The 24645-nt window shown below is 41.3% G+C and overlaps 1 protein-coding gene and 1 long non-coding RNA gene across 4 annotated transcripts in view; both read left to right on the top strand.

Moving 5' to 3' along the window:
• The window catches only part of Fas3 (fasciclin 3), a 442301-nt gene that overhangs the window by 206924 nt on the left and 210732 nt on the right, over window positions 1-24645 (top strand). The window lies entirely within an intron of this gene.
• The window catches only part of LOC116430901 (uncharacterized), a 147804-nt gene continuing 143817 nt past the window's right edge, over window positions 20659-24645 (top strand). Inside the window, exon 1 of the long non-coding RNA XR_004235821.2 lies at window positions 20659-20752. This is a non-coding gene — a long non-coding RNA (uncharacterized LOC116430901). The remainder of the gene's footprint in view (window positions 20753-24645) is intronic.

Below are 24645 nucleotides of genomic sequence, written 5' to 3'. Positions count from 1 at the left end.
AATTTGTGAGTTTAGAGGACGCGGGACAAGATCGCGGGTGGCCCTGTAATAAAGGGAACGGGCGATATCGAAAGTCTGCTGTGGGGGTTTAGCGACTTCCATTCCCTCGTTCCTGTTGCTCGAAATGTTTCCCGATAACCGGGGGGCGTTCCGAGGCCACAACTAAAAAGCATTGCATTGTTCGGAAGAAACGCGCCGGCCCGGCCCTCGATCGACAGCCCCCTTTCGCGCCCAACCCCTAGAGGAGGAGACACTTTTTATTAGTTTCTTGAGGTGGCAATTAACTGACCGTAGTTCTGGCACACGCTCTTCTTCTCTTCCTAGGAAACCGTCCCTCCGCCCTTTTTCCTCGCCGTCGGACGACCCTCTTAACGACGACCCACTTTTTCCGTTCAATTAGACGACCGTTGTTTTTTCGCGACCGAATCGATCATTATTGATTTAGGGGCGGAGTGGGGAATCCCGACGTCCCGCGGCGAACGATTAGTGAATGTTGATAGTGACGCGTGTAGAGCGAGGACGAGGGGGAGGGAGATTATTTTTGAATTGTTGTTTCATCGGGGATGATAGGATGAATGTTTGTTTGACTAATGAAGTGTTGGTTTGATGTGTATAAAATGTTGTTTCTGTATTTATGATTTAGTATTTTGGTGGTATCGTTTCTACGTGATTTTATACTCTTATTGAACTAAAACTAATGGAATTCTGTAAACATCGGTTTTATAATCTTTCCGTTTCGAAATGAATTATCATTTTCAAAGCAACAGTTATGTTCTCATGCAATTTGAATACATTCTACTTCCAAAATCTTCGCACTGAATTTGTACAATGTATTCTCGATGCAGGGTTGGAGATGTAATTGGCTAAAGAAATTTCGTTGCGTCTATTATTTCGTAATGCAAACTACTTCGATGTCGTAAATTAAGGATGTTTCCGAAACAACTTCGCCAGAAGTTATGAATAAATTCATCGGCGAAGTAAGAAGTCATTTTTGGGAGCGATATCTGCTTCATCCTTTTGTCGTACCTACGGGAAATCTTTGAAATGGGGAAACGACTATAAAGGGGCTAGGGCAGGAGGCCGTAAAAAAGCTGATTGAACGCGAAAATATTCCGCGGTATGCGGTAACAAACCGACCTCGTTATACGTTGCAGGTATTTTCTAGCGATTATCGTTATCGTAGCTGTAAAGAATTACGATACGATCGTCCGATCGATCGCTCGTGCAATCTTTCCAGGACGCCAGGCGTCCACGGAATCGCTGCAGTCTTCCGCTTGCATTAAATCGCTTTACGTAAATTGCCCTCGTAAATTTGGAGAACTCGCGAGCGACTTCTCAGTCGCGTAATACCGTGTAAACGGGTACGCAGTGTTTGCATGCTCGCCCTCCTCTCTTCGGCTTTTCCACTTTTTCCGGCCTTTACGTATCGCGTCCCATTTGATACTGTTATTTGTTTATAATTTAAGTAGCAAAGTTTGTACGTACAAGCGAATGGAACTCCGCGGAACGAAAAGTGGAAATCTATGGAAGTAGAAACTCGTTAGAATATTTACAATTTGTTTTTAATGTTTTTCTTAATATCAAGTAGAAACTTGGGAGATAACGAGAAGTTTGTAATTTTCATTGAACCTATATTCTAGAATATTTTATCTGCAGAAGATCAATAGTCGTCAATCACTTTCAATCTAACTGTGTCAGTTAATATGATCATTCTAATGCTCACTGTGGCAAAATGAACTGCCGTTTCGTATTCGAATATCGTGCGACAACCAACCATTTTTTAATTCATTGCATGTTTCGATGATACAGGAAATACTACCGAGGAAATAGTACGTGATGTTTGGCTGTACGTTTGCCAACGGCATTTGCATAGAATTACAATACAATCGGTAGAATTGACATTCCGAGGAACTTACGCATTCGTTTCGGTTGTTGAAAGTTGATACGCTGTATTTGTACATGCGGTCCTCATGACAGGCGAATTTCCATTGAAATGAGGTATGCAATAAATCATTAATGGCTCGTAATATCCGAAGAACCGTTTCAGTGCAGCAAATAAATCACTCTCTATCACTGTATAACTGCCAAATGGAAAAATTACAATATCCAAAGGAATTTCAACTAAATCAGCGTATCGTTACCTCAAATCAACATTCAGTGACACGATATTACTTCCTTTTCATTTCCAATTCCACAACGTTCATATACAACGCTTCGCATCAAAACAAATATTACGTTATCCAAAACGATCACCACCAAACTTCATAGAATCAATCTTGCACACCTAATTGATGTACTGCACTGTTTCTCTATGTTCTTTATTCGAACTGTATTTATTGTTCTCAAACTAACGCTGTATACGACAAAGCATTTTCCTTGGAAAATCAGAAAATCGTATATTAGTAGAAATCCGACCGCAAAGTGTTTGTAAGACGTCTAGAAACGCGACAGCTTTAATGTTAAGAAAAGCTGGCTGCGTTCTGACCTCGGCTGCGGCTGTCGTCAGAAAGCATCGAAAAACGTTTTGAGTACGGTCGATTTTCCCCGTGGGACTATTGGGCTAGAGAATATGGGTCAGGACGACGTCCCCGCGCGGCTCACAATGCGAACAACAACGGCATTGTCTAGGCAAGCGGTGATAAACGGCGCCGTGATAAAACCGGCCAAGCACGAAGCTGATGGGTTTCGGTGGCTTGAGGGATGACCGTCCCGTTGTTTCGACAAAACCACCCCTTGCTCCCAAGCCTGTCGCGTCGCCTGCCCGCCCGGCTGTCCGCATTTTTCCACTTTATCAAGCCGCTACCGCTGATCTGCACCCTCGCGTCCACTAAATATTTTTTATTTTCTATTTTGACATCGGCTGCATTCACTTTTGCCTGGACCAGCCGCATCGCGGCACGCGAAATGCTTGCGAGTAAATAGCGGCCCGTGGCTACAACAGCGATCATTCGTAGTCGAAATTTCTTTCATGTTACGCGACACGAGTAATTTTTATTAATGAATTCACATTGGCGTTGGAGGATATTCGTGTCTATTTCTTTTCATTAGACTCTTTAAATTATACATTGTAATTATTATTCTGCTCTATTATGCATATAATTCTATACTGTTATTGCTACATTGTAATTGTTGTTGTTAAATTGTATACTGCGAATAATTGTTTCTTACAAATGTCGGGACTTCCAATTTTGCATTTAAAGAAAGATCCAGTGAAATATACGCTTTAGTTTGAAATTATTAGGTAGGTTACTTCATTCATTCTTATAATGGAATCGAAGTCGTCTCCAATCCTGAGAAATACACTCTCATAACGCTGTAAAGGAATCGAATATTCGGATCCTGCATACTTACAATAATATTCATATGAAAAATTAATGTAAAGCAATCCTACTGCAGAATTCGCAATAACCTTTCCTCAAAGAATTGCATAGCAATAGCATTTCATATCGAAGTTGCCTCGGTGGCTTACAAGACTCCGCAAAAAGAAACAATTGTCCCCGATAACATCAATCGTGCCACGTCTCCTTTAAATAAAATTACAATCCGTGAAGTCGTCGCCGGGACTTCGCCGGAAAATGACGTATCGTCCCACTCGTGACTCAGCGCTGCTTCCTCCTGCGTTCCTTTTACTTGCCGCGGCAAGGGAAACTGATTCGAGAATACTAATAATTTATTCAAGCCCGGAGGACGCCGTTTGTCTTGTAAACAACGGACGATTCTTTATTCCGCCGCGGTCATAATCTCCACGCATTATCTTGGCACAATCGTATTTTACCCGGGGAAAGTAAATAAAAACCGCTCGCGTTACTTTATCGTCTGTAATCGTTCATATTCGTCGCGGTCCCTGCGACCGCGGTTTTTATTTTCCACTTATCGCCCTCCTTCCGCGGAGGCCGGATTAAATTGCCGCGGAAATGGTGGCGCCGCCGGCGTCTACCGTGATATTGAAAAATTTTCATTTACGAGCGCTCCTCGTAGAATTTGCATTATTTCGCGATACCTCGTCCGCTTAATTAATCGTTCGACCCCCTGAGGAACCCCTCCGGTACCCCTATTTTTCAATGTAACGAACGCCGGTGACGATGAACGTAATTTTCCACCGACATCGTACTTGTAATTACTTTCGGAATTTCTTTTGATACTTTTCCGGGAATTCTGGATAGCGATGCTAGGCGAAGTAACTGTATTAATTCTGTAAATACATTATTACTATGAAATAGCTGCGCGGTACAACTAGGATCAGTATCTTGGATTTTTTCTTGGGCATGTGATTTTTCAAAGAATAGGTCAAATGCAGTAATTTGAAGGAAAAATGAAAAATTCTAGAAGATTTCCTATCATTTTTCTCATCGTTTTTCAGCGATTCGATATACGAGTATTTGTTTGAAGGGTTATATGGCACAGCCCCATGAGGTCTCTGAAATCCTATCAGTTCTAGGCCGCAGTCATCCTATGGCCTTGGTGGGCCTGTAGTTTGATCAAACTGCACTTTTCCTTCCATGTCACTTGCCTTGGACTAGGAATTGTATCCTCTTTGTATCTGCTGATTCGCTGGACGCTTTCGAAGAGATCTTAATTGTAGGATCCCATCAGTGGTAGGTTGCAGGCTCTCTAAGGTCTCCAAGTTAACCAGTTGTCATTTCTCCCTTCAAAGGGTCTGGATAGAATAGTCTAGATCTGCCCTAGACTAGAAATTGTTATCTTCCTATTGATCGATTGGATGGAAGCTAAACAAGACATCGTCACAAACTTCCTTTCGTAGCTCTTTCTTCCTAACAAACTGACTCGCATAATCTTTGACATACGATTATTTGATTTAAAATCTCAAATCATCCCCATTGATGTAAATGCGCAGCTACACTCTTTTTATTTGGTTCCAGTGTTCCTCAGTTACGACGTTCGCGAATGTCTTTCGTTGCCGATAAATAGCCGCTAAACGCGATATACGGCACCCAGGTACCGTAACAGAAGATCGTTCGTGTCTTATCGATTCCTTTACCTTTCGCCCTTCCTGCCTTCGTGTTATGAGAAGCATCGAAAGGCGTGGCGCGATTGTTGTGCATAAATTTATCGTTGCCTCCGCGCCGGGACTAGTAGTTGAAAAGAATTCTCCTTTGCGCCGGGGTAGAGATGGAGTTTCAAAACTTCCGCCTAAGAAGCTTTTAATCACCTTGTTGAGACTTTGAACGAAACGAGGCGAGCGAGAAGAAAAAACGGGAAAAGCACAAGAGAAAAAAAAACTGGAAACGGAAGAAAGATGGGGGCACCGGAAAAAACTGGGCCGTCATATTGCGTCTCCTCGGCGCGCGTTAAACAGTTTTACAAAGGAACGTGATTACGGAATTCTGGGATGGGGGCAGGATTTATGAGAGAAACTACGGGGAGGTTCAAAAGGCGAACGTTTATCCCGTTCATCCAACGGTATCCTCCGATACAACGTTTTCAATTAACGCTCCCGAACGTTGCACCTCGCGAAACAACCTCGGAAGCAATACACACCTCCGTGAAACGACTAATAACTTTCATAAAATTAATATACACTTGTAACTTAGTTAGCTACGCACAATCAACGCTTTCTTACCGAGGCAGCTCGCGTTAAAGGCAAGATTAAGTAGGAATTTCCATTAAAAATAGTGTTCGTCGACAATGGCCTCTCAGCATAGATGAGTGCTTTAAACCAGTGTTTCTCAACCTTTATGTTCGTTATGAACTTAAAATCCCATATAGTCGAAAGAATTTTCATCTTGCATCTCATAAATCCAACAAAATTCAATGCATTCGACTTGTTACCGAGAAAATTCATTTTCATATTTATACAAATCACTGTGTCACTCGAATTTAGGTGTCAACAGTCAAAGTGCTCGAGTAGCATTTTAAAGCAAGCAGTTATATGTCGTTTAGAGACATAGATTCAGCTTCTTTTATTAACTTGTTCTATTTGCAAAGCTTTCATTAACTTTCTTTATTTACTTTCCGGGTGATTGAGGGACACTGCGCCAAACAGTTCTTCGGGATCTGTGATCTTTACCGGCCGGAACCTTTCCCTTCGACGTAGAGGCACGTCCGACACTTCGGGGAACGATTCTTCGCGAGGGTTCTCGAGCTTTCCCGGCCCTCGAGCCCCGGGAGTCATTCAACCGAGACAAAGGGTTAACGTCGTCGAGCGGAGCATTATCGTGGCTGCCCGTGAAAACCCGAAAACGGGGACACGCTGTTCCGATACCGGCTAGAGGAACCATGGAACGTGGCCACAAGAGATGAAACCGTTCGAGGCGCACTCTCTGTCTATCTCCTTCTCTCCTGCAGCTTTCTCCCTTTCTCTAGCAACAGTACGCGGAAATTAGACCGCGAAGTTCAACATAGTTTACGATGTTGACGTGACCATTTTGTTTACACAAGTCGTGAGATAACAGGACAAGAGGTACGTGGGACGGCGTCGTACCCGTCGACCGTCGAAGGAATTCCGTATCGAGCCTGCCGCAACACCCGTCCGCCGTCGAATCGAATCTTCGTTACGGATATTGGTAAACGATTTTCGGGGGTTTGATACAACGCGGGTATCTTCGGGAAATAAGCGACGGGGATCATTTTCGGAGTCTCCTTTCTCTTGTGTCGCGATTATGTAGAGTTGCACAAGGGGATGGGGGTAGTTTTGTTGGGATCAGTTATTAACTTTTTGCTCGAGAGGTGGCTCTCAGTTACCAATTAGTTTGATGTAGTAAATTATGAAGTCCTATATATGATATTAAGTATTGTATGATACATCTATGTGTGAAATGTTGAAATAAAATAGATTTGTTTCTTAATTTACGTATGGTTCCTTATTAGGTAGTTTCCAAATTTTCGTTAGTCTGTTGCATTTTTCTACTTTTTTATTTAAATTCGGTAAGCATTTGACAATCAAAATCTCGCGAGTTCCGATAATTCGAAGCATGCTATAAATGAGTTCAGATTTGAAAGTCCAATCATTTCAAATTTATATAAAATATATTACATTTTTTAGAAATGCAGGATAGTGTAAATTTATGCTTGATTCTAGCAATTTGATAATACATCGAGCTGCTACGTATATACTAATGTTACAGTGCTGACTGTAGTATATACCACAAATTCGCATTGGGTTTATCGGAATCCCAGTAATCTCTGATCATTTGCATCTGATTCTACTGGCTCGCTATTTCCTGTGTTACGATTCAACTGGATTTTGATGGCAAGTACCCTAGGTTCTACGAATTCAAAGTTAACTGTATCGAATTCCTATTGTTTCCGAATCGTATTTGGAATTTCAGTATCTACCTGTGTAAATACCTAGTGTATCCCAGTGCAGGTATATATAATACTTATTCACTCATTTATTTTTCGTAATTAACTCTTCAAGTATATTCCACTCCATACTTAATGAAAAGGCACTTTTTCTACTAATTAAAGTATTTCTTTATCAATTAAATTTTTTACCAATTAAAGTGTTCCTGCATCAATAACATTTCTTACTAATTAAAGTATTTCTTTATTAATCAAATTTTGTTACGAATTAAACATGATCTTTTCCACAGTCGTTTTTACTAATTAAAGGGAAATTATCGCGTATGTAACAATGAGTCTTACAATACGAGTAGTCGTCAGACTTCTATCGCCAGCAACGCGTATCTGGAAAATGCACATGGAATCAGACGAGGTAAAATGCAGTGATTTATCGCGGACTCGCGTTTCCGTTGGATCGTCGCACCATCGTCGCCCCGGCGTCGTTGTCGGCGTCGTATCGACGTTTCCTGCAAGCGCATAGACGAGCACTCGCCTAGAAGAGGTGGTGTATATCCGACGTTGTCTATCGACAAACATGGCGATGTGTCAGAGTAAATCTTGGCAGTGTATACGTCCCGGAAATTGCCGTGGTGCCAACGGTGTACGGCTGGTATCTTCGCGGGAAGTAGAAATCAGTTTATTTACCGTCGAAGAACAAGACCGTCGGAACGAACAGACGGATTAAGATTACTTCGAATTTGTCTTGATTCTCGATAGAATCGCTGTGTCGCTAAATTCCCGCGTCTTGTCGTCGTTGAACTTTCTTTCGGGAATTCTGCTTCGGTAAGCTCCTCGGCAAGTTCTTTGGTAAGCTCTTTCGTTTCGATTTACACAAGTTAGTACAAAAGTGACTGTAATGGGTCCGGAGTCTCATAGATGATTACAGCGTCAGGTATATTCTAAACATCACTATCAATTTTTACTTTTCCAACCATTCTACTTCTACACCATTTTCAAATTGCTAACAATAATATGTTTCATAACACAATGAAACTCATATCTGCAATGTTTAAAAAATGATTTCTATTAAACACAATATTCATCAAACTATCAAACCATTACTCAAAAATAATTTCGATCAGACACGGAAATTTAACCAGTAACATTTAAACAAAACTATTTCTCTTAGGTGGACAAATTTATTAAATCACATACATACTTCTATCCCTTCACTCAACTGTCCAAGCAAAACATGTCCGAAGGCCGCAGAATTTCAAAAAGAAAGTAAATACGCGAACTTGAAGGACCGTTCTACCGATCGTCCGCTTCTACGTTCGCCGAGAACTTCTCTTCCGTTCTTTAACGGGTCACAATGCCGGCCGTATAAACGTCCGCGGTTCTCGGAATCGAATCAGGCAAGCAACGGTGGCGAGCTTTTTTAGCGAGGGAGTCCCCTTTTAAGGGCACGCTCGGAATCCGCGACAATCGGGAGAAAAAGAAGAATGGCGGCGGTGTTCGATACGAGGAACGTAACCTCATCCCCGGTGCGGGGCCGGCCGGGTTTGCTTTATTATCGGGGATAATGCGATTTGCCGGAACACGGCGAGCCTTCCATTGCCCGCATCTCTACAAATCGTTCTACAAAGCTCATTCAATTTTACTCTTTTGCCGTTCAACTCTGTCCCTCTCTCCAGCAGTCGCAGTTCCGCCAGCCGACGGCAACGGAGTATCGATTAGGCTTCGGTTGATTAATTGTCCGTCGGATATGATCCCGTCGCGTGGACATTCACCTCGGATTTCTCCAGATTGCTCTTTTGGAACGAAAGAAATTTGAGGAGAACCTTGACGCGGAATAATGGCGGAGATTTATCGGTCCCGGGCCGTGGGGATCTTCCTCGCGCGCCGCGCGGAAGGATTCTTTCTAACCGCCTGACGTCTGAACTTCGCGAGCGAACGGGGAACGGGGATGGAAATAACTTTTATCGTGACGTACTAACTGCCACGAAAATTCACTGGACTACACCGGCAATAATTCCGCACTTCCTGCGCGTTTATTTCACTCCGGAATCGATTCGCCGGACAGCCCCCGGTTATCTTCGATCGGCCACGTCACGTCGCGTCGACTCTGACGGTTTTTGAATAACTCCCAGGGACGGAATATTTGATTAAGATCGAACCCTCGTGCAGAGAGAAGTATCACTGACTTATCGTCTCTCGGGTGACAGTGGTATGTAAATATTGATGAAGTTCAGGATCGACGTTCATTACTTTTCTTTTCGATTGCCAGTTTTTACCATTTGTGGCCATTATATTTTTACCATCTGTTATAAAGGATGTACTTAGGTTTTACGATTTTTTCAGTATACGATCGAAAATGAATATTTAGGTTCGTATAAGTTCCTCAATTTCCTTTTGATGATACATTGCATACAATAAATTGCATGAATATACAGTTATTTGAATTTGTTGCAAGTGAACTGTAAATATATGTGTTTGCTTAATTGGGTATCAGACTTGATTCGATTTAATTCGCAAAGTATATTAGTGTACAGATTACCTAAACAGGGTGTAAGGGAAACTAGGTCAAAGTGGATACAGTCACAGTCGTTGGAAGGTAAAACGATTACGCTTACCGTTGTGTCACCAGCACCGTTTAGTTCTGTTTACCATAGTCGCGTAAATACCGTCGAATGACGAATGCTAAACGTCCGCTATTTGCCTTTTTAATTTTGCGTCTAAATAAAGGCGTGGCTAGTGTAAGGGTGCTGCTGATGAACGCGCACCTGAATTAAAGTGGGCGTTTACCGGCTGCCTGGAGAACAAGAGCAAATTTTCCCTAGCCGACAGTCACGCCATAGGTGCGCCATCGTTCAGCGAGGAAAAATGATGATAAAAAATACATATACGCCCGCGTGAAGGCTATTTCCATGGCTTTCATAACGGCGACTCCTGTTTTCTGCCTGTTAAACATGGAAGCTAGTATAATTAATTACGAGATGCCGTTGAAATGATTAATTTATCGCGCCTGAGAGTCGAAAGGAATGAGTTCGTTACACGGTTAGACGAAAACTGTGGTCGAGTACGAAAAGGAATACCACCAGGCAAGAAATCACAGCGGAAATTAATGTAGTTCATAATAGAGACCGTTTATTTGTCGCGAATGAAATTTTTCATTACAAAAGACATCACTTTAAAATGTTTCTCTCTCCGCTTTGCTAAACAATTCTGGATTAAATTTAATTCCCTCAGTGCTACCAATATTTAGCTAGTTTCTAAGCTTTTGAAGCTCATTTATTTAATTGCACGATCTGGCATTCTTTGCTTTTTTAAGAAATATTTTTAGTCTCCTTCAAACTTAAAAGTATAGTAAGGTTTTTATCCATAATAATGAATTTAAATAAATAATAGACTATTTTTAAAACTATATTCACATCATAAGGAATTCAATTTATTCCATACCCACGTGTAACTCATCCTTTCAGTGCAATGGCAAATGGCGTTAGAAACAATAATAATTCAGTAACATAATGTTCACATTACTCCATTATCTAGTTACTTACATTACTAAATACTTTTACTCGACACCAATCCCCTTATTGCAATTGTTTCAAAGAAATTCATAAACTTCGGTCGCATCAGCCGCGCCATGGTATTATACATGTATTTACTATCCATGTATGTGTGTTTCCCGCCACAGTGCATTCGCCTGTGGACAAAACCCTCAAATTCGACTATCATCGAAAGTTGAAGGTTACCAATGTGTTGCTAAGTAGTTTCAGCTATACAGAATGATTTTTATTACAAAAATGAAGATTCTGTGCAAATAAATTCCATTTCTCTGTTTGCATAACACTGGCATTGAAACGCCAAATATCCATTGTCATTTAAAATACTTTATAACATCCCCATAATACAAAAAATATATAACCACCATATGTTTAGCTGTAAACCTTACAACTTCTGTCTGAAGCATTTGTTTGTATCACTCATACTTTTATTTAGTTCTGTCCAGAAAATGGGCGTTTGGCCGCCCTGTGCGCTGGTTCGAAAATCAAACGTGTCCAGCGAGTTCTGTATAAATTATTCTGGGTCGACGCTATTATCGCGACCTGCTTAATACGAGCAGTCACGGAAAATATGCGGCGGTTAATTTGTAACGCCGCAGGACGGGACGAGCGTGACGGTGCGCGCGGCACGTTATTTGGTTTTTCGGTATCACCAATTTTGGCGTTGCCTTCCGGTCCGTTCCACGGCGCGTCCGAAACCGGGTACATATCTACACGCAAATCGGGCGTCACGTGTAGATACGAGTCAATCCGGATTACCGCGGGCGGGCGTGCGTGCGTCGTGTCGGCCGGCTGCATTTGCCGGTCACTCGCGTTGCAATCGCTGCAAAATGTATCTATCGACGAATTATTAGTAAACCGGTCGATTGCAATTGAAAAACTAACCGGGGAGCGTAATCGATTTAACGTTTCAACGAATGAAAAAATGATCCACGTGGATCGGAATAGAAAGTTCATCACGTCTCTTCTGTTCGAGTTTTTAGATTGCTTTTTTTATCGCAGTTTAAGCCCGTTGTGCTCGTTTAATTGCAATCGAAATGAGGTTAATTTAATTGTGCTATTTTGGAATGGTTGTACGTGGATATAAGAAACTATAATATTGAACGGGTAGTGTAATTATTATGTTAACTGTTATATAATACAATGATTATATTTCTTATATCGGGTATAATATTTATCATGTCATCTAATTAATTTATACTTTCCTTTATTCCAGGTACGACGAGTCTAATAGCTGCCGGCATTAGTTTTATCCATCGTTGGTAATTATTTTTAATGAGTCTATAATTCAAATTACTGTTTCAAATCATCATTTATGATACGTAGTTCAAATATAAACAGAATTTATATATTGTGTGTAGGAAAAATTAGATGTTTTCAGTACTGTTCTATTTTATAGAAATGCGACAGTACAATAAATAATTCAAGATTCTTTAATCCATACACATTTTTAAAAATTAGCGGTTCGGATATTTCTGCGAAAAGCATATCCTACATTTTTGAAGTGTCACGCATAGATGAAGATTACGCGGAACGCTTAGGTCACGCAGCAGAGTTCACGGTGCCGTAGAAACTGCCGCGTAATATAATTAACGACGTGAAATCGGGCCGCCGATGTAACTACTTTAACACATTTAATCGGGTACAGGTTGCAACGCTAATCGTTAACAAAGCGTCAGACGGTCGTTACTTACGAAAGGTCAGCGGTAGTCGTTAAGATTTATGACAATCCGACATATTATACTTGATCGTAGTAACTGTATTACCATTGTGTAATGCAATAAGATCCGAGATATGTTAATGATAAAAATGAAATGTATATTACATGACGAACACTTTGTCTCGCATGTGAATACTTCAAGAAAATAATTCTCACCTTTAAGTATTTCTTTTTCAAACAGTACTTCAAAATTTAAGATACAGGACTTACAGCAGATAATCCTTCAAATCCTATTTTTCCTTTCATCATGGAAGATTATCAGCTCCGCAATCGATAATTTAAATAACGTAGTCTGATTATAGAATTTAGCGTCTACATAATAAACTGATTATACAGATTAGAGACTTATTACCAAAATCAATGATCAGAAAATATATTGACAGTATAAATAGCTATATTTTTAGCACGACAGTCACAACTAATCTTACACTTGTTTATTTGTAACATAAATGGAAGAACGCGTAAAGTCTACAAGAGCCCTGGCACAGTCTTGCATGTGTCGCTCATTTAATTTAATTTCCGGGAGCTTTAAGAAACAGGTGCTCACTAGCCAACGTCATTACAAATAATACAGTAAGAAAGTTCGCGCGAGCGGCTGTTAACGAGAAACACGTACATGCCTACATGAGGATGTAAAGCCAGGATGGAAAGGGTGAGAATAACCTGTCAAAATTCAGCAAAGAAGTTTCACGAGGTTGTTTCACGTTAGCGTGTGTCGACTCCTTGGCTAGAGTTTATCAGATCGACAGCTCAAACGCGACGGTGGTCTATTTGCCCGCGATGCATTCTCGGGTCTGAAGTTCACGCTCTAAATTAGAGAAGTTAATTGAAACCGTTTCACCTCGCTGGCGAGACGTTGCTTAGCGCCGTTTAATAATAAATCGCGGAGTCGGTCTGAATTGTGTCTTGGCGAGACGACGATAATTGTGACGAAGTAATTTACTGCTGAAGTCTTGAGTAACTGAATTATTTCTAAAAGCTTCGCCAATTTTCATTGTCTTTTTATCCCTTGAGTTGCTTTTCTCGTAATCTTCTTTCTTTTGAGTCATCTTACCGATCAACCTATAGTAAAGATTCAAATTTTCATTTTATTCTCCCGATATGCAATGAAAACATAGTAAAATAAAAGCGAAAAAAATAGTGACAATTAAAAGCCGAAAGATGTAGCAAATTCGATCACTTCAAATATTCCAAAAGTTCAGACAATACCTTTGCAGTATAAAAAGAGTGTGATGTCCGCCAGATAGCCTTAAACTAAGTCTCGGAAAAATAAGAACCCAAATTAGACCAGGAGATGATTTTTCCCCGAACGGGATCAGAATCATAAAAATAACAAATTAAGATCACGATGAAAAGAAAACCGATATCTCAATTAGAATATGAAATGACCAAGCGGGATTAATTTCATCGAATCGCGTCTGAATGGGAGCCGAGGCGGGTGAAAAAAGTGTCGATAAAATCGAACCGGAATCGGATTGACGACAATGCTCGTCGAGGAGCAGCCGATCTTAATTAAAGTGTAAAAAAGCCCGCTGGCTGTCGTCCGGTTTTGCCACGACGGCAAATAATTCCGCTGACGACGGAGCCGCGCAGATAATGCCGGTCGAACGAGGAAGCCGAAAGCTCGGCCGTCCTCTTAACTATTATTGACACTGCAGGAAACGTCGGTACAGATCATCAAAACATTTCTATGCGGATGTAGGAAAGATTTACGGATGGTTTGTGAAATATTACCAGCAGCTCCGTTAATTTCGGGAACTTACGTGTTATACAGACCCACCTTCCTAACTGAAGATCACGCTGGTTAGTCATTTAGGTTAGGTCTGGGTTAGTATTCATTTAATATTGTAATACATTATTCATTTTTTACTATTATTATCATTATAATTATGTTATTATAATTCTTATTGATATTATTATTATTGTTGTTGTTGTTTTTGTTATTATTATCATTATTACTATTATTATTAGTATTTTATTTCTTAAAATCGAAGGTAGTTCATATAGTACGTAAGAACCCAATTTCATTTGTACGAACGCTTACTTTCGAAGGCATAACGTCGATCTAATTAACATGGCGGCGACCCATAGCAGCATCTCCCAGAAATATGCTCCTATGACCCATTGAAGATCTGGAAATGAAGTTCAAGTAATTAATGGCTTACAGTCTCGCGTTCCCGCAGTTTAGATTGGGAACTAATTTTGCCGAATCGCGGCTGAAATTATATATTCGCTGCACCAATTTGTGGGAAAATATGAAATTTCATTAAGCCACGGGCGATGACTGGGATATGGAGGTAATTATGTACATTACCTACTTACGCCAGGTATTAATGATAACTTTTGAAATCATTTGGGTATACACGTGCGTTTCGCGGGATGAAACAGTCAGAGCAATTGTAAGCAATTAACGAAATTGTTTAACACTGGAGCTAAAAGATATCAAAACATGAATAACTAATTTCATCACTGTTGCCTCTTTATCCTTCGCAATTCTGCAATTCTGCAATTTTGTGTTTCAATCTCCGATCATCCATTAAATACCCGCGAAACTGCAATAATTTAAACAAACATCCATCACGCGTGCGCACGCTGTCCACCGTTAAAAATCATACATCCCTTCCCTAATTTTTAAATTTGTAGTACCATTTTGGTGGACATACTTTCTCTGTCGTCCAAAAATATCAGAGAACTTGTCATCGTCAGTGGAGCTTGATTAGAAACAAATGGAATAACGAATTGCTAATTATCCCGCTTAATCAAGGCTGCATTCACAAACAGCCGATATAAGCGTCCAAGTAAAAATTTCTTTCATTGATGGAACCGTTTGCAGCGGCAGATAATAAAGTCGAGGAACGGGGACGAATGTCGAGCGAAATCAGATTGCGGCGCTGGCCTGCGACGTAAACCGCGACCGTACACAGGCGCCGCGCTTCCATCGACACTTCCCCGCACGTCCGGTGTACCTAATACTTTAAATTAACCCAGTTCTGACCCTCGGACCGGCCACGGTTCATCGTTGCTCGAATGCTGATAATGCTGGTAACTCGGTTAATCCCCGACAGCTCTCACGATTCACCGCTCCACCTGTCAGCAGACCTCCGCTCAGTCTAAGTAGATCATATTTTACAGCGAGATATAAGACAGAAATGGAACTCATGGGAAACCTTATCTGAAATTTTAAGTCGCCTCGTAAATCCACGGGAATCTCATTTGAATACTTAATGCTCGTTTATAGTCGTCGGGAGTTCGTTGGACACTGGCGGATCAAGTGAATACTTCTTTTCTTTTCTCATTCGGCGCGTATCTGAAACATCAGGTGAAATTTACTTTGAGTTTTGGAGTTTCTGTAGAGAAATGTAAAGTAAAGTGTGCAGTCTCTGAAATACGTGATAATTATATAGATTGTACTATTTAAAGTTCTCAAATGCATCAAAGAATTATATCCGTAGAACACGGGTTCAGTAAAAGAGCCTCATTTAATAAAACACTATTTCCAACTGCACGTATTAACGTAAAACTCTTCGTTCCGCATATATTAAACGTTTTCACTCCATTCAAACGACCGGAAATATCCGTCCAAGCGACGAACACGTCGCTGGAAGTTATCAAGGGGACGGATAAGGCTATACGACGATGTAATATTATTAATTCGCTGGCCGAGTATAGTTGTAATTATAGCCACGTGAATTTATCGCTCGGGACGGGCAGGGTCCGCCGGGTGCGGGCATGCGAGATAGAATGTAATTTCAAAATGGAACACCAATTCTGGAATGGAATGTTACGCGTGGAATGAGACCACCATCCTCTAAACCCCTGGACAATTATAAATGGATTCTTCAGGTGTCCTCGCTTCTTTGTTCTTTTTTCGTTCTATTATTTATTATTTATGTAGAGGGAGTCGAGCGCCGCGGCTGTTAATTACGTGGAACTAATCACCGGAAATGGGGTTTTCCATAAGAATATACTTCTGTTTACGTTCGTTGTAATACAACTGAATCGTAGCCATTGCTGGGGGCAATTGATCCATCAAAGACCCCGTTTTAATTGCTTTTAGGAGACCGTACACGCGCGCATTGGAATCTAATAAATACGATCTACTCGGGAATCGTACAATTCGCTCGAGTGTCGATTAGGGCCTCTCTCTTTGATGTGACGCTAAACGATAGTCGGGGTCTGCGTATTACACACCGATTAACGTACGCGATGCACGTGCGAATCGGTGAAAGCCCTCCGGGGCTAATGGAGAGGATCCGACGCCCCAAGCGACGATCGACTAATCCGCGTACATGAAATTTTCCTATTCGTTCCTGTCACTATTGAGCTGTTTGGTGACCTTTGCTGGGATCGAGACAGTGCAATGTTGCTATAATTAAATGAATGCGACAACTGTGCTGAATAATTGTGATGCATGCATTTTTAATCCCTTGCACTCCAAACTTTTTTCCTATAGGGCCACCAGTAACTCTGGTGTATTTTTAAAAAGAACATAAAATGAGGTCTGCGTGGTGAGTGAGACTCACCGTTGGAGTGCAAAGGGTTAATGCAACTTTTATCGGGGTGTTTTTTTATGGAGAGTGTACATTTGGAAACGATAGTTGAGAGAATAATTGTCACAACTTAAGATAGTTTAGAAGTATTCCCTCTCTTACAGCTTTTAGTGTTCTTCATTTTTTACCACATGAGATTGTCAAATAAGATCGTGTAATGTAATTTATTAATTACGGGAAACGAGGGAGATTCTTGTAATCCAGAGTTTTTTGAATTTTGATCATTCATTGTTCGCTACACTCTTCGATGAAGTTCTTGTTCCGAATAGCTTCACAAAACTTCTTTTCTCCCCTTGATCGGATTCGCCTACCAAATTCGTCCATTCATAAAAAAACTTCAAAGTTGTAACTTCGGGAGCGTAGAATACCTTTCTCGTCCTATTCAAAAATTTCAAATTTCTAGGAGGAAGAAACTTCCGGTGGAAGTGACAGGATTCTTATATAAAAACTATCGTAAACATTTACGAACGCAGTCTGAGTTCTGAAACGTAAGAAAAGGAAACAACGAAAAGAGTATCGTAAATCAAAATTCCAAATAAAATTTCAAGACCAGTCATCTCTGTTGCACAAGAGAAATTTGTTTCTTTTAACCAAAAAAGTCGCCTCCGTTTTACTATAGTATAGTAAATACAATACTATTTATTACGATAAAGATAGAACTACACTACGGCATTTGGTGATTCCAAAAATAACGCAGTTTTTCATACTTTTCTTATTTTTTCAATTAAGATAAACCAAACTGTTTTTAAATCTGAAATATATTCTCCTTTATTATCTATAGTATAACCATTATAAGTAAATATAAGAAAGCGTTATTATTTCTGGAATTGGGCGCAATATAAAACTTTGATTATTTTCCATTTTATCGAATATCTTTACCAGACACTTACCAGAATCGATGCAGGGAGACACTCGCGTTGTAATATTTATGAATAGGAGGCGTTAGCGTCGGGCTCGTTACAACCCCCGGTGTCGTCATTCCCATCCTCCTCTGTCGCCGGTGAAGTCTCCATTCCCTTATCAACGAATCAGATCAGCAAACATAATGGGCTCTCGATGACGTCGCTCGGTAGGAATATCTCGATAGTTGAGGGACGACGGGAGGGCGGGCCGTGGCAAAGGGGGTTGAAAAGATGGCGTATGTAAATAGGAAGATCTCGGGCATTCGCTTGAATGAGGTGGCAACGATCTCTCCCCTGGGAGCCGTTCGAGTGACAGCGATCTCGAGCGCCGCGCAACGGAACGATGAGTTAAGACCGGCGCGATGGTTTTCGGGATCTCGGCACGGAACAGAACGACGAAAAAAATCGTCCGGCAACTGCTAACGGAATTCAAATTACCCTGGGGCACGTTCTGATGAACGCGGAGACGTTCGATCGTTAAATGTAATTCCAAAAGGATTCACTTTTTGACACTCCATTAAGGTGTCTTAGGAGTTCGAAGATTTAGTAAGTTTCCTGTATTATTTCGCGTGGATTTTATTATGGACAATTAAATAGACATTAATGACGTGAAATGTAGAATGGAAGTGTAAAGGAATGAAAATTAAATTTGATTGAAGATGAAGTTTAGTAACTAGAATCGTGTTTTGTGACTAGACTACTTACCTTAACGCTAGAATTGTTTTGGATTTTTTCTTTTGTCAGTATTAAATAGACGCAGACTGTCTTTTTGGGAAGTTGTTAAATAAATTAATTTGCTAGTGCGTATTCTAAAATACAAGTTATTGCTGTAATTTTTGTGAGAATATACGAATTAACTGATGTGAACTCAAGTATTATAATATGATGATTTGAAAGGAGATAATTTGGTAATATTTGCGGTGTACGTTTTAGTGTTTATTTATTTTCTTAAGATACGATGGAAAAGGATATATCTCAGATTTTGAAATTTGTTGCTTCGCTTTTCTATCAAGGGCGTGTGATTTTTGTTCATGAGAGTTAAGTGAAAAAGAAAGCAGCTATCCGTGATTTTGATCTCGGTTTCGATAATAAGCCCTCATGAAGAAGGAAAGAATGAAATTTAATGGAGTGTCGGCGCGAAAGTGATCGTGATGGATGCTGCACACACAGGTCGACTTTATTAAAGTTCTGCTGAACAACAAAGGTGAACACGCGTCACGCCTCGGCGCTATAGTTTCTAATATCTCGCCGGAAGTCCCGCTGAAGCATCAATTACAATCGATCTTAATTGCACCGGAAGAAAAAGTGCCCGGTTTCAGTGACTGTAACGTAGAATATTTATTTTAACGTTCCAATTACTCCTATTATTGCTGTACCGCGAACGAAGTTCTTTAAAACATGAAATCTCAACAAATTTCAATTGAAAAACCTGAAATTCAATCAATAATTCTTTCGCTTATGAACTGAATCAGTTCCTCGCAAAATCTCCGAAACATCAAACCAAAGCTCTCTAAGAAGATTCAATATTACCAAATATCTTCTAGTCAAAGAACGATAGAACCGTTCAAAAATTTCAATGAATCCATTACTCAGAAACCTTCGATATGCAATGAGATCCGCGACCTATGCACCCGAGAAGTTCCAACGAAACAACGCGAACTGGTTGATCCAGTTTCGTGCAGCCAGTCTCACTGGCACAATATTTCCCACTTTCCCACGAGTTCTATTTAAGGTTTCCATCATACCTGCTGCCGGTGTACTCGCATCTTTTAGCCCCTCTTCAGCGAGGATTCCACCGATTTATCGGGAATCTTCACCACGAAGGCAAATATGATTGAGAAGAAAGGAAAGTTGAAGGTGGAGAGCTGTGGACTGAGGAGGAAAGGTAACTCCGAACGAGTGTGAGCGTGGAGAAGTCTCTTCCGACGAATCGACGGGATAGTAAGGGCTGCGCGGGGCCGCGGGAATGATGCTGTCGGGGGTGGAAACTTCGTTATCGGGAAATTCGGTCTTGAAGAAAGTCGTTAACTTTCACGGCGAGTCAGTTATTCCTGGGACGGATTCGTCTGGTGTCGGCCAAGTCGAACAAAGTCGATTGATTCAGGGTGAAACTCGATATTCCGACGAATGGAACTTTCCCGACGCCATTAACCAATGTTCTTTGCGGCGGAGACACGGCGAGTTCCTTTTGATTTACGCGGAAAACATTGTTCCGGCCGGCCCCGACGTTTGCCGCAGGAGGAGACATTGCGTGGGCCGCGGCCATTTTCTTTGTTCCCAAATGGTAAGAACGCACCACTCAGAAAATGGGATTGATTAATACTTCGTTACGAACAGTCGACGACGGTGAAACAGCCGGCAATATTTGTTACTTTCTGCGTTATTCGCCGAAGACGTATTATAAATGCGTCCTTGCGTTGGTGAAAATAAATCCCGGTCGACTATGTGTAGGTGACTCTAGTTAACGTTGTCTAATAAAATAATGCTAAACGTAGTTTCACAATGAAGCAGTTTATTTAATGAAACTGAAATTGAATAATTAAGCTCGTCACAGTGATTATTCGATTACTCTACAGTGAGTTACTCACGTGAGTTAACCCAGTCTGTGACTCAAAAGTAAAGCACGTCCACTTGTGGCGCCCGATCCAATAGTAATGGTGGAATTAGTTTCGGCATGTCTTTGTTACTGGCCGAGCCGCAAGCTGAGGTGGACCATGCGACTGAATTCTCTTGTCGCTTTTCACTTTTAAGCCAAAAGCCGGTTTGGTTGACGTGAGTAACACACTGTACTGATTTTATTGTATGTAATGGATTCTAATGTTTCATACACTAACTATGTAACGACAAAAATGCAATGGCCCAAGTATAAAGTAATAAATTTAATTAATGTACGTATAATAATTATAATACGAGTTTATTAAAATACTAGAAACCACAGGTATTTTATTGGACAAAGGATCTCGAATCCGTGCCCTGCACGAAGTCTCATCACTAAGATGAATGTCTCAGTCACAGTATAATTGATTCAATTAACTTCATTTTTATTGAAATCAAACTTAGTTATGTCGGGCGTTTGTTAAGCCGCGTTAAGAGCGGCTCAAGAGTGTTGCGTATGATTGTCGAAACTGAGACTTCGGTCGTTTTACTTTTAACCGGGAATTGAGCGTCAAAAACAATTAGTCGGCATTTCGTTCGGGCGTGCGTCGTTCGTTAGCATCAAAGAGTAATTTCACTTAATATCCCGGAACACTGCGTGGGTTCAGCTCAACAACAGCTTGCATACTTTAAGGATATAATCCCCCGAGAAAGGCCGGAAATAAGATAGGAAATGAGGTAGACTGCGCTGAAACCGAGAACACTCGTACTCCTCTTTACACTTCCGAAAGAGTCCTACAGGTAGAGTGCACTCTGCGCTAAATTGAAAAGAAAAAAACGCGGCTGAACGTTGATTATCATCGTCTCCCGCGAATGCTAAATTATGCTTTAATTTCGTCTCGTTAACCGCCCTTCCACCTCCCTGCTCCATCCGTTTCTCCATCGGAAAATCCGTCTAAACGGCTTATCGCTCGCTAATTAATTAAATTTTGAAGATTACGGTTATAAGCCTTCGAGCTTCGCTACAATGTCCGTTAAATCTTACGCGACACGCTATCATGAAACATTTTCTACACCGATGCACAAAAATTTAAACTCTCCAAACTATCAACCGCGGCGTTATTCCAAGTTTCAAAACAATTAAGGTAGAATCATTGTAAATCCAATTTTTTAAATTACATTCTCGCGCAAAAATTAACGCCGTAATTTTCATCATTTCGCTTGAACGAAACAGTCGTATCTACGGTTAAGAAGATTAAAAAATGGAATACATTACCATGGAGGCAATTTGAACGGAATTTATTATCTCGAAGCAAGTTCCGAAGCGAACAATTGCAATTGATTTGTGTCGAGAGTCACCAAGGAAAATATTTCCTGATAAATGGCATTAAAAGGTGAAAGAGGCAGCGTGGAACTCTGTTCTGGCTACTTACGCCAACTGTGGCGCACGAACGAGTCCGTTTTCGGATTCCGAAACGTCGCAGCGGTCGCAACCCATTTGCTGAAGTCTCTTCTCGGAACGTCTTTCTCGAAAATCCAGTTTTCTCGTGAAATTGAAGGCACGTATAAAGAAAGAGCTGGATGTGAAACGTCTAGGAGATCACTAGATACAAAGGTGCGCGTTGAACAACTCGGACCGCGGGAAGATTTTATCGTTCCGCAATATGTGAACTTTGCCCGGAATGGCCGGCCGCCGAAGAACGAAACAACGTCGAGCAACTTTTCAAGTAGCCCGAGGGTGAATGCGGATTCATGGGATTACTTGATCGCGTCCACTGGTCGATTGAGATTCAAGGAGTAGCGGCTCCACTACTTAGGAAATTAACGCCTTTGATGTTCCGAATTGAACCAGTCCCATTTCGGTTCCAGTTTCCGTACATGCGTTACAATTAACTTTATTCATCCCGGAAACGCGGGTCGCTAATCCGAAAGCGCGATAGCGACGCGATTCGCAGCGAAATCTCGCGAAAGGGTCGCGTTACCCTTCTAGACAATGATGTCGTGGTCCATTTTGCTCGAGGCTTTCAGGACTTTCATCTAACTTCTCCGCGCGCACCGGTTAACTCAAGTTGGCAGTTTGTTTGTGTAATAACGTCGAAAGCCTCGACAATTTCACCCTCGGAAGATTCGAAATTTTTTGCTATTCCCTTTTACGATGTACACTTTGACGGGGGAACCTTTCACCTTTGGGGGACCAGTTAAGCCCCTTTCGGAGCTCTGTACTAATCTTGTGCAAAACCTATGCTCTGTAAACATGAACTTTTGTAAAAAAGACCACCGGCTGTATGAAAAAGATTCCAATCCCTTAACTATTAACATCTGTTTATCTTTCGGCTGAATTCAATTCGAAAGCAAACTTTTATTTTAAAATCATATTTTTTTATGGTTAACCGTATATAGTTACAAGCACCCAATGTGAAATAGTAAGACAATACAATGTGTTACAGCAGCGAAAAAAGAGAAGAATATTCGATGCGGGTAGTTGTAAGCTCACGATCTTTAAACTTCACATACCCGGCCAATAACGCGGCATGAAAGTAAATTTAAATCTCTTTTCGTATTTACTCGCGTCAACCGTAACGCCTCGCTGTTATTACTCGCCCCATAATCCCCTATTTGCCCTTGTCGAGGAATAAGGCGAAAAACAAACGCACCTTCGCGGGACAAGAAAATTCGCCGCGGGCAGGCGTTCAGCAGGTACGCCGACACAAGGTTCGCTAGCTCGTCCGACCCTTCCTAGCTTTCTCCGCTTCTCCGGCGATATCGATCACGCGCCGGAGAAGTTGTCTACGGATAAGCCTGCCTACAAGGAGCAAGAAAGGGTGGAGGGTTACGGGAAAAGCGAGGGAAGAAAACGCAAAGCTGCTTGGCGAGAAACAGAGAGGGGTCGATCGAGGGGGGCGAAAGGCCGACTGAAAGCACGCAAATAACACAACCTGGCAGAATAACAAATGAGGCCGGGGAATGAAAAGGAAAGAAAGTGGAAAATAGCTGTGGACATGGGATAAAGGTGGGCGGAGTGGTGGTTCCTGGGCGGGAGGAAGATGAAACTGGTGGAAAGGAGGACTGGACGGATTGAAGAGCGCCGAGATGGATGACGGGAGCAGAAGGCGATTGATGGAAGACGATCCCGAAAATGCTAGGCCCCGAGGCGACCGACAAACCGAAGTTAATTCCGTTCCACGGGATTTTCGGGAGCTCCTGGGGGATGACAAATGGAAAGATGTTCCACCGGAGCTCGGCCTGGAGACGTTGGCTTTATAAGCGTTGTGTGGCGCCCGGGAAAAGGGGCAGGTTCCGTTTCAATTTACGATGTTTAACGACTGGAACTGGAACGCGTCGTTTGATGTGTAGGGAATTGATGGTGTTTTTACGCGGAGTGCGGTTGAAAGTATCGTAGCGATGAGTTTGAATATATTAAATATATAATAAATATTTAAATAATAAATAATAGTGACAAAATTATTGTTCAGGGTTATCGCTTCAATTTTCTATGTACGGAAAATAAAAGGATAAGAAGAAATCGAATAAAATAGGTAGTTAAGTTACTGTGGAATTAAATTGAATTCAATTTAACCGTTTTATATATTCAGATTCTAATAAGTGGAATAATAAATATAGAATTAGAGTCTTGAAGAAAGTATCGAATACAGTGAAGGAATGCAGAGTTTTGTTCTTTAGAAGCTAGAGTCTAGACTCTACCGCAAGAGGTGACCAAGATATTTTATCTGTTCATTTGCAGCGGATCACTGGCTTCGGTTAGATTTTCAGAGCTTCCCTCAGTGGTTTCCTCGATCATCCGCTTCCCGATCGGTCAGTCGGTCGGTCGTAAAGCTCTCGTCATCGTTCGGCCCGCGTGTGCCGCACACCGATATAAAAGTCGTTTCCAGGAGGCGTGAATTTTACAGTCGAACGTAATTGCCTGTAACCGTGGCTGTTCAAAGAGCTTAATGAGGTCGTTAATCTGCAATCATTCTACGACTTACTGTCTACTTAATACCTACTTAACGGTTTACGAGTATTTAAGGATATCGACGCATCGCCGCGCCGACCGGCACAACCGCTGCCCT

The sequence above is a fragment of the Nomia melanderi genome, chromosome 5 (genome assembly GCF_051020985.1).
Source record: "Nomia melanderi isolate GNS246 chromosome 5, iyNomMela1, whole genome shotgun sequence".
Taxonomy (NCBI): domain Eukaryota; kingdom Metazoa; phylum Arthropoda; class Insecta; order Hymenoptera; family Halictidae; genus Nomia; species Nomia melanderi.
Note: the sequence above shows the minus strand (reverse complement) of the source record. Positions and strands in the feature narration are given on the sequence as shown.